The 11,830-nt window shown below is 38.4% G+C and overlaps 1 long non-coding RNA gene across 1 annotated transcript in view; it reads left to right on the forward strand.

Moving 5' to 3' along the window:
- The first annotated feature begins 6,904 nt into the window (after nucleotides 1–6,904).
- Nucleotides 6,905–11,830, forward strand: part of LOC127517536 (uncharacterized) — a 38,107-nt gene continuing 33,181 nt past the window's right edge. Inside the window, exon 1 of the long non-coding RNA XR_007931275.1 lies at nucleotides 6,905–6,946. This is a non-coding gene — a long non-coding RNA (uncharacterized LOC127517536). The remainder of the gene's footprint in view (nucleotides 6,947–11,830) is intronic.

The raw sequence follows: 11,830 nt of genomic DNA on the forward strand, positions 1-11,830 counted from the left end.
CACTGATCTAGGCTATATAAATTCTCTATTATAGATCAGATAAAGGTATTTTCGTACACGTCACGTACAAAATATGTGGTTTTAATGAGATAATATGTTGTTTTAACGACAAAAGATGTCGTTTTAACGACATAAATATGTCGTTTTTACAAGAAAAGATGTCGTTTTAACGACATAATTGAGTGGAAAAAATAATATGTAAGTGGCAACAATGCGCCACCTTATGTTTTTGTTTCATGGCTGGTAAAAAATAGTTTTGGCCGGTAAATTTTTAAGTCACCGGCCATTGACAGGCGTGGCAAAAAGTTAGCACACAAGAGTTTAATCTAAGATGCATAGCACATCTTCCACAAAGGCAGCTCTCTCTGTAGGCTAAAGATTTGCCAATCATCGTCAAAGAGCTGTTTGCACTAGCCACAGACTGCAGAGTTTATAAAATATATTTTGTATATTTATACTGTGCAGTATTATATAAACAAATGTGCTGCAACTGGCTTGGCATACACTAACATGTGACAATATAAACTCAACTGTCCCTTTTTTCTTTATGAAGTCAGCTACTATTGCTTATTGTAATGTTATGCTGATGAAAAAAGGATTAGTTAAAAACACAAACTGCCACTATGCTTCTTCTATCTGAAATTTACCTCAGTTAAGGCCTCTTTGGATCTTGCACATTCCATCTGGCCGCCGCCATGCTCAAAGGCAAGATTAAATCAACGGATGCTGCAAGAATCTATTTCACTATCTGCTGCACTGTTATTCCTTACAGCTCCTGTTGAGAAAAAAAGGTGCAAAAAACATCTCCAACCTCCCGACTAATAAGCTCCTGAGTCCTGATTGAAAGTTCTTCTGTAATGTAGATCAATTAAGGGATAAACAGGTATATCAATGATTTAAATATCATTTTAAATTGATCAGAATCAGATCACATTATCCTTCAGAAATCATTCTAATATGCTGATTTGGTGCTCATGTAACATTTCTGATTATTATCAATGCTGAAAACGGTTGTGCTTAACATTTTTGTGGAGATACTTTTTTCAGGATTCTTTGATGAATAGAAAGTTCAATGAACAGCATTTATTTGCATTTATTAAATTAAGTTTATAAAAGCATTTACTAAAAAATAAATCTTTTGTTATGTCTTCTTTTAGCGTTGACTGTCACTTTTGATCGATTTAAAGCATCCTTGATGAATAAAAGTATTAATTTCTCTCTTTTCTTAATCTTATCACAAATGTTTGAATGGTATAATTGTTTCCACAAAATTATAAAGCAGCACAACTGTTTTGAACATTGATAATAATCATAAATGTTTCTTGAGCAGCAAATCATCATATCAGAATGATTTCTGAAGGATCATGTGACACTGAAGACTGGAGTAATGATGCTGAAAATTCAGCTTTGATCACAGGAATAAATTACATTTTACTATAGAATGTAATAATATTTTACAATATTACTGTTTTTGCTGTATTTTTGATTAAATGCAGTCTTGGTGAGCAGAAAAGACTAGTATCATTAGTTAGCATTAGTTGACATGAATTAAGAATGAACTGCACTTCTACATCATTAATCTTTTTTTAATGTTAATTTCAACATTTACAAATACATTATTAAAATCGAATGTTGTAATTGTTAACAGTAAAAATTAAAGCAGTTAAAATTCGTCAATTACATATCATTACAATCCTCTGGATCGTCTGCGTGTTAGCATGCCCTCTGCTGACATAAGAGTTAGCTAACATTACGATTCAATACCAATCTAATAATAAGCAATAACTCCAAACCTTAAGTACACAATATAATTAATTCATTAATAGAACAGTTTGACCACACTGTGTGACTACCTTGTGAAGTTTTTGAGGTAGGATACAGAGTGTGGCTGCCTCCTCTAAACTTCAGAGGAAAAAAAAAATCGTGCGCTCGTTTCCACGGATACGGAGGCTCTTCGTAACTATTATGTAAGCGATCTTTCACAATCTCATTAATAATGCTGCTTTCCAGGCAGGTTTTTGAGCCCGTAAGTCACAACTTCAAATCACGACTCACGACATTGTAGCGTTTCAGGCAAGTCAAGCCAAACTGCCTGAGTATAAACAAACCAGCATGGTGGACCGTACGGGGCTTATGCTCCAAGAGAAGCTGTTATACCTTTTATTTTACGTTATTTTACCGTACACTTGCATAAACACTGCATCCATAGGGGCTGCCATTGTTATTCCGCGGGCTATGTGACGTCAGAACCCGTAACTGGGAGTACATCGATCTAGTATGAGTTCACGGGTGGGAAGTCACGGGTGTGACTGCTGTTCCAGTGCACTTTCACGGGTAGAAGGTTGGAAAAACACGGGTTACGAGTTGCCTGGAACGCGGCATAAGTACAATAAAATGAAGGTGCGCATCACCACATTAATAGTCATGAGAAGGGTTACAAACAGTTAAGACAGGCAGTGTCAACGTGACACAACACCTTTGTTTTATTTGATTTATTCATGATATAGTGACCCAAGCACTACGCTGAACTTACCTCATCAGTCATCATAAGCCAAAGACATTGACGGAAGAGTACCGCACATGGAAGAGCCACTTCTGCAGGAAACCCAATAGATAGATTTGGAGTGTAGGCTAATTGTTACGGAACTCAGACTCAGAGACGGAATAATAAGGTGAACAACTCAACGATGTTTTTAGCCTACACACAGGAACGACATGAAGACACAATGGTGAACAGATGCTCGAGAAAATCGCTGGAGAGGGAATGCATAGGCCTACTTGAGTTGTTTCCTATACATGCATGCTTATTCTGTCTTCTACTGCCTGTTTATTTTGTTGTAAAAAAAAAATTATAATATATTTTTTGTTTTATCAGTATCTTTTTTAATATATATATTGAAATACATCTACACACCACAAGTTGTCGTGTATGTTTATTACAATTTCAAACAGTAGAACTGTCACAAAAGGAACAGATCTATAAGAACCACTTCTTTTCTTGTTTATATATATATATATATATATTACAGTCCTTGAAAATAAAATACAGTGCTATTTATTGTGATTACGTTTGAAAAAGGTGTCACGTGTCTTGAGTGTGTCTGATTATAAGGCAGAGCCTAATGAATGCACTGAACTTTGAAAAACACTGCAGCATGGGCGAGCTCAGCACCCCTAAAACTTGGAGTAAGAAATGTTGTTATTCTAAAATTTTTACAAGGTTAAATTTTTTTTTTTCTTTTACAAGGTTAAATAATGTCCAAAACATACTCCGTAGTTTGTGGTTTAAAATGTATGTGTTAAGGATGAAAATGAAAACATCCCCCTTAGCAAATGGTGTCATTCTCTTCTCTTCTTCTACTTCTCCTCTGTACCTGCACCGCTCAGCACGACCGTCATCCAGTGCGAAACACACGCAGAGTGAGAACCCGTTATGTAGTGTTAAGCAAGCTAAAATAACAGATAATGCAAACCAGCTGTTGTTGTATCAAATTACTTATCTAGGCAATGGTCCCCTGCTTTTATTTATTTTTTATTTATTTATTTCAAACCCACAATGGAGAATACAGCTTCTCTTGTGAAAGGAATTTGTCATTTAAAAAAGTTTCTAAGCCCAATAATAATAATAATAAATACATTCAAAATGACACGCCTCTGTGTGCCTTTTGATCATATCCTTAGAATCTGTAAATGGTCTCCATAACATTTTTGTGACATGACAAACTGACCTCAACTCTCCTGCCTACAATGTATTTGTGTATGATTGTCAGTGCCGAGGGATAGAGAGGGAGATGGAGAAGGAGAAAGGGAAAGGAAGAGCATGCAGGAAGAACCAGGTGAGGAAACAACAACAATACATTGACATATAGTGAATAGTGGCAAGCAAAACAGTAACTACTCATACTCCTATACTAACTTATTGGCATTAAGTAGCCTATATTACACTTACTTTTTGTAACATATTTTTTGTTTTTGTGTGAAAAGAGGGTGGGTGGTGGCAGTGGGGCTCATTGGGTGCTCAGCACCCCTAAAGCTCTGACCCTAGAATCGCCCCTGCACTGCAGAATAATACACAAAGCTATCTCAGATTGATAGTGCTTAAGGGTGATGTAAGGATAACAAATATTAGTGCATAGGGGTTGAGTTATAAAAACAGAATATTGATTTACTTTTTAATGTCAGTAAACAATTTAGGTTTTAGAAATATGCTACAGTGTAAGTGTACATGTAAATATTGTTTTATTTAATTATTTCACACAATTAATTATCCTTACACAATTTCTATTGTGATTGTGAAAATGGCCATGGCTTTCAGGGGTTGAACAGTTATAGTTAACCTCTAAATAAATAATCCCATTAAATATGGAAGGCCAAAAGGGCCAATAACACGTGAATTTTAACATGTCAACAACACGTTAAATGCGTCTATTTCACGCGTATTTAACGCGTATTTCACACGTTAAATACGCGTGAAAAATCACGCTGTTTGTTCTGCTGTTTGCGCAAGCAAAAAAAAAAAAAAAAAAAAAAAGATGAATGTGTTTGTATTGTTTGTCACAGACACTTGTCAATTTTATTTTTATTTAATCCCAATTTAACATTCAAATCTTATCAGTTAACGGTTAATGGTCGGTTAACGTGTGTCGGTCATGAAAATGAACCGAAATGAGCATTCAGCCATTAAAAAATGAAACCACGTTTTCTTTATGTTTAAATAGGCCTATTATAATGTTATTTTTTAATATTTGATTGTGAAAAATGAACTGCATGACTAAGATAAGATGCGCAATAGGCCTATCGGGAGACATGGAGTGGGTCAGACATGATTTTGACCACTTTATTAAGTTTTGTTTTGTAGAAAGCCTTTCTTTACAGTGAATTTCGTTTAGTAAAAATTGTATCTTAATTTTAATCAATGTTTCATCAACCAATTGCCTGGATTTAATAAATAAGAAGAAAATATAGCAGACAAAATCCTGACATGGAAGTACCGGCGCGTCTTATACAGGTGCTGATCATATAATTAGAATATCATCAAAAAGTTTATTTATTTCACTAATTCCATTCAAAAAGTGAAACTTGTATATTATATTCATTCATTACACACAGACTGATATATTTTAAATGTTTATTTCTTTGAATTTTGATGATTATAACTGACAACTAAGGAAAATCCCAAATTCAGTATCTCAGAAAATTAGAATATTACTTAAGACCAATACAAAGAAAGGATTTTTAGAAATCTTGGCCAACTGAAAAGTATGAACATGAAAAGTATGAGCATGTACAGCACTCAATACTTAGTTGGGGCTCCTTTTGCCTGAATTACTGCAGCAATGCGGCGTGGCATGAAGTCGATCAGTCTGTGGCACTGCTCAGGTGTTATAAGAGCCCAGGTTGCTCTGATAGTGGCCTTCAGCTCTTCTGCATTGTTGGGTCTGGCATATTGCATCTTCCTCTTCACAATACCCCATAGATTTTCTATGGGGTTAAGGTCAGGCGAGTTTGCTGGCCAATTAAGAACAGGGATACCATGGTCCTTAAACCAGGTACTGGTAGCTTTGGCACTGTGTGCAGGTGCCAAGTCCTGTTGGAAAATGAAATCTGCATCTCCATAAAGTTGATCAGCAGCAGGAAGCATGAAGTGCTCTAAAACTTCCTGGTATACGGCTGCGTTGACCTTGGACCTCAGAAAACATAGTGGACCAACACCAGCAGATGACATGGCACCCCAAACCACCACTGACTGTGGAAACTTTACACTGGACCTCAAGCAACGTGGATTGTGTGCCTCTCCTCTCTTCCTCCAGACTCTGGGACCCTGATTTCCAAAGGAAATGCAAAATTTACTTTCATCAGAGAACATAACTTTGGACCACTCAACAGCAGTCCAGTCCTTTTTGTCTTTAGCCCAGGCGAGACGCTTCTGACGCTGTCTGACAGCTGAAACCCATGTCTTGCATACATCTGTGCGTAGTGGTTCTTGAAGCACTGACTCTATCTGCAGTCCACTCTTTGTGAATCTCCCCCACATTTTTGAATGGGTTTTGTTTCACAATCCTCTCCAGGGTGCGGTTATCCCTATTGCTTGTACACTTTTTTCTACCACATCTTTTCCTTCCCTCCGCCTCTCTATTAATGTGCTTGGACACAGAGCTCTGTGAACATCCAGCCTCTTTTGCAATGACCTTTTGTGTCTTGCCCTCCTTGTGCAAGGTGTCAATGGTCATCTTTTGGACAACTGTCAAGTCAGCAGTCTTCCTCATGATTGTGTAGCCTACAGAACTAGACTGAGAGACCATTTAAAGGCCTTTGCAGGTGTTTTGAGTTAATTAGCTGATTAGAGTGTGAACCGAATGAACCGAAACTGCGTATGGGCTGCTTGACTCGAAGACGTGAGAAATATATCTATTTAAAGCGTGAAATGTCTACTTTTAAACGAAATAATTCAAAACGAAAAGAAATAGGCTACTCTGATTATGTAGGCCTAATCAGAATGAAATGTGCATCTCTGCAGAGATGAAGAGAGTCAGCAATGTCAACATCTTTGCAGCCGACACTGATTGAGAAAATATTATTTTGTTAATTAATTAAAATTTCTCCCTGTTTTTTTTTTGTCACATTCATACTCATTACTTTTGTCGGTTCTTTATGGCAAGCTTTATGCGTGCGCTCGAGTGCTATAGCCTATATTAAGTAAACGCGCATTATTATGGTTTATTCTCTCCAGTATTTAAGAAATTAAATGAAATTCAATGTGATTAGTCAACTATTATCTTAAATGAACTAATACACTCAAAAAAATATTTAACCCCAAAAGATAAAACTTATGCAATCCAATTTAATCACATAAATCCAACGTAAAAACGTTAAGAACCCCCCCCCCCCCCCCCCCCCCCCCCCCCAATCCAAAGATTGAGGATTATGTGTGTGCGTGCAACTAATTGTAAGTACATTTGCATATTTATAATACGTTGATGAGAGAGATTAAAGATCGCTATCGCGGCATTCCGCCTAAATGTTTACATTGTTAAATATGTTTGCACTTTATATTGTCGCGTAAATTTCACATGATCCTCCCGTGTTATTTGTCTGGACAGTATTTAATGTTAGATCTGTATTAGATAGTGTAGGATTAAAACGTGTTTCAGTGAACATGTACAGGCATGTTTATCTAGTGAGTTAGACGCATGCGCTGTTGGCACTACATGCGCTGGGCACGCAGTACAGTATTATAATCATTTGTAGAGAGTTTGTATTTGTGTATATATATAATTCACTTTATGTCTAGTTTTCTAATGCCCTTTACCATGCTGATTATATTTATAACCAGCATTCAAGTATTGATTTATAGAATAGTACTGTTTATAGATCTGAGATTGTACAATTGTTTATTTATATTTTGTATATTGTTTGTTTACAGAACCACACACACAACTACGTGAAATTTGCACAATAAATCATCTACAAGTACCCCTGGTGTGAGACGTAATGTTCTAACCGGACATCCTGTGGCCGTTCAATTACTCTGAACCAAACAAGAGTGAACAGTAGTTTTTTCACTTTTTAAATAAAAACATCTAGAATCTCAGTATTAATCGGGTGACTATCTGTTTTAAACAGTTTATTGAACAGGTTGATCGCCTGAAACGATGTCACACACTTGCACACACTTGCGCACACACATACGACGAGGCTGAGCAGAGCCTCTTAAAGCAGCCGTGAGTTGAGCACCTCTTTTAAGCCTTTTTAAATAAAAACATATGGAAGCTCAGTATTAATCAGGTGACTATCTGTTTTAAACAGTTTATTGAACAGTTTGATCGCCTGATACGATGTTACACACACTCACACACTTGCGCACACACATACGAGGCGAGGCGAGGCGAGCCTCTTAAAGCAGCCGTGAGTTGAGCACCTCTTTTAAGCCTTTTTAAATAAAAACATCTAGAATCTCAGTATTAATCGGGTGACTATCTGTTTTAAACAGTTTATTGAACAGTTTGATCGCCTGATACGATGTTACACACACTCACACACTTGCGCACACACATACGAGGCGAGCTGAGCAGAGCCTCTTAAAGCAGCCGTGAGTTGAGCACCTCTTTTAAGCCTTTTTAAATAAAAACATCTAGAATCTCAGTATTAATCGGGTGACTATCTGTTTTAAACAGTTTATTGAACAGTTTGATCGCCTGATACGATGTTACACACACTCACACACTTGCGCACACACATACGAGGCGAGGCGAGGCGAGCCTCTTAAAGCAGCCGTGAGTTGAGCACCTCTTTTAAGCCTTTTTAAATAAAAACATCTAGAATCTCAGTATTAATCGGGTGACTATCTGTTTTAAACAGTTTATTGAACAGTTTGATCGCCTGATACGATGTTACACACACTCACACACTTGCGCACACACATACGAGGCGAGGCTGAGCAGAGCCTCTTAAAGCAGCCGTGAGTTGAGCACCTCTTTTAAGCCTTTTTAAATAAAAACATCTGGAATCTCAGTATTAATCGGGTGACTATCTGTTTTAAACAGTTTATTGAACAGTTTGATCGCCTGATACGATGTTACACACACTCACACACTTGCGCACACACATACGAGGCGAGCGAGCGAGCCTCTTAAAGCAGCCGTGAGTTGAGCACCTCTTTTAAGCCTTTTTAAATAAAAAACATCTAGAATCTCAGTATTAATCGGGTGACTATCTGTTTTAAACAGTTTATTGAACAGTTTGATCGCCTGATACGATGTTACACACACTCACACACTTGCGCACACACATACGAGGCGAGCTGAGCAGAGCCTCTTAAAGCAGCCGTGAGTTGAGCACCTCTTTTAAGCCTTTTTAAATAAAAACATCTAGAATCTCAGTATTAATCGGGTGACTATCTGTTTTAAACAGTTTATTGAACAGTTTGATCGCCTGATACGATGTTACACACACTCACACACTTGCGCACACACATACGAGGCGAGGCGAGCGAGCCTCTTAAAGCAGCCGTGAGTTGAGCACCTCTTTTAAGCCTTTTTAAATAAAAACATCTAGAATCTCAGTATTAATCGGGTGACTATCTGTTTTAAACAGTTTATTGAACAGTTTGATCGCCTGATACGATGTTACACACACTCACACACTTGCGCACACACATACGAGGCGAGGCGAGGCGAGCCTCTTAAAGCAGCCGTGAGTTGAGCACCTCTTTTAAGCCTTTTTAAATAAAAACATCTGGAATCTCAGTATTAATCGGGTGACTATCTGTCTTAAACAGTTTATTGAACAGTTTGATCGCCTGATACGATGTTACACACACTCACACACTTGCGCACACACATACGAGGCGAGGCGAGGCGAGCCTCTTAAAGCAGCCGTGAGTTGAGCACCTCTTTTAAGCCTTTTTAAATAAAAACATCTAGGAATCTCAGTATTAATCGGGTGACTATCTGTTTTAAACAGTTTATTGAACAGTTTGATCGCCTGATACGATGTTACACACACTCACACACTTGCGCACACACATACGAGGCGAGGCGAGGCGAGCCTCTTAAAGCAGCCGTGAGTTGAGCACCTCTTTTAAGCCTTTTTAAATAAAAACATCTAGGAATCTCAGTATTAATCGGGTGACTATCTGTTTTAAACAGTTTATTGAACAGTTTGATCGCCTGATACGATGTTACACACACTCACACACTTGCGCACACACATACGAGGCGAGGCGAGGCGAGCCTCTTAAAGCAGCCGTGAGTTGAGCACCTCTTTTAAGCCTTTTTAAATAAAAACATCTAGAATCTCAGTATTAATCGGGTGACTATCTGTTTTAAACAGTTTATTGAACAGTTTGATCGCCTGATACGATGTTACACACACTCACACACTTGCGCACACACATACGAGGCGAGGCGAGCCTCTTAAAGCAGCCGTGAGTTGAGCACCTCTTTTAAGCCTTTTTAAATAAAAACATCTAGAATCTCAGTATTAATCGGGTGACTATCTGTTTTAAACAGTTTATTGAACAGTTTGATCGCCTGATACGATGTTACACACACTCACACACTTGCGCACACACATACGAGGCGAGGCGAGGCGAGCCTCTTAAAGCAGCCGTGAGTTGAGCACCTCTTTTAAGCCTTTTTAAATAAAAACATCTAGAATCTCAGTATTAATCGGGTGACTATCTGTTTTAAACAGTTTATTGAACAGTTTGATCGCCTGATACGATGTTACACACACTCACACACTTGCGCACACACATACGAGGCGAGGCGAGGCGAGCCTCTTAAAGCAGCCGTGAGTTGAGCACCTCTTTTAAGCCTTTTTAAATAAAAACATATGGAATCTCAGTCTTGATCGGGTGACTATCTGTCTTAAACAGTTTATTGAACAGTTTGATCGCCTGATACGATGTTACACACACTCACACACTTGCGCACACACATACGAGGCGAGGCGAGCCTCTTAAAGCAGCCGTGAGTTGAGCACCTCTTTTAAGCCTTTTTAAATAAAAAACATCTAGAATCTCAGTATTAATCGGGTGACTATCTGTTTTAAACAGTTTATTGAACAGTTTGATCGCCTGATACGATGTTACACACACTCACACACTTGCGCACACACATACGAGGCGAGCTGAGCAGAGCCTCTTAAAGCAGCAGAGAGTAGAGCACCTCTTTTAAGCCTTTTTAAATAAAAACATCTAGAATCTCAGTATTAATCGGGTGACTATCTGTTTTAAGCAGTTTATTGAACAGTTTGATCGCCTGATACGATGTTACACACACTCACACACTTGCGCACACACATACGAGGCGAGGCGAGGCGAGCCTCTTAAAGCAGCCGTGAGTTGAGCACCTCTTTTAAGCCTTTTTAAATAAAAACATCTAGAATCTCAGTATTAATCGGGTGACTATCTGTTTTAAACAGTTTATTGAACAGTTTGATCGCCTGATACGATGTTACACACACTCACACACTTGCGCACACACATACGAGGCGAGGCGAGGCGAGCCTCTTAAAGCAGCCGTGAGTTGAGCACCTCTTTTAAGCCTTTTTAAATAAAAACATCTAGAATCTCAGTATTAATCGGGTGACTATCTGTTTTAAACAGTTTATTGAACAGTTTGATCGCCTGATACGATGTTACACACACTCACACACTTGCGCACACACATACGAGGCGAGGCGAGCCTCTTAAAGCAGCCGTGAGTTGAGCACCTCTTTTAAGCCTTTTTAAATAAAAACATCTGGAATCTCAGTATTAATCGGGTGACTATCTGTTTTAAACAGTTTATTGAACAGTTTGATCGCCTGATACGATGTTACACACACTCACACACTTGCGCACACACATACGAGGCGAGCCTCTTAAAGCAGCCGTGAGTTGAGCACCTCTTTTAAGCCTTTTTAAATAAAAAACATCTAGAATCTCAGTAGTAATCGGGTGACTATCTGTTTTAAACAGTTTATTGAACAGTTTGATCGCCTGATACGATGTTACACACACTCACACACTTGCGCACACACATACGAGGCGAGCGAGGCGAGCCTCTTAAAGCAGCCGTGAGTTGAGCACCTCTTTTAAGCCTTTTTAAATAAAAAACATCTAGAATCTCAGTATTAATCGGGTGACTATCTGTTTTAAACAGTTTATTGAACAGTTTGATCGCCTGATACGATGTTACACACACTCACACACTTGCGCACACACATACGAGGCGAGGCGAGGCGAGCCTCTTAAAGCAGCCGTGAGTTGAGCACCTCTTTTAAGCCTTTTTAAATAAAAACATCTGGAATCTCAGTATTAATCGGGTGACTATCTGTTTTAAAC

Source organism: Ctenopharyngodon idella, chromosome 8 (assembly GCF_019924925.1).
Source record: "Ctenopharyngodon idella isolate HZGC_01 chromosome 8, HZGC01, whole genome shotgun sequence".
Classification (NCBI taxonomy): Eukaryota; Metazoa; Chordata; class Actinopteri; order Cypriniformes; family Xenocyprididae; genus Ctenopharyngodon; species Ctenopharyngodon idella.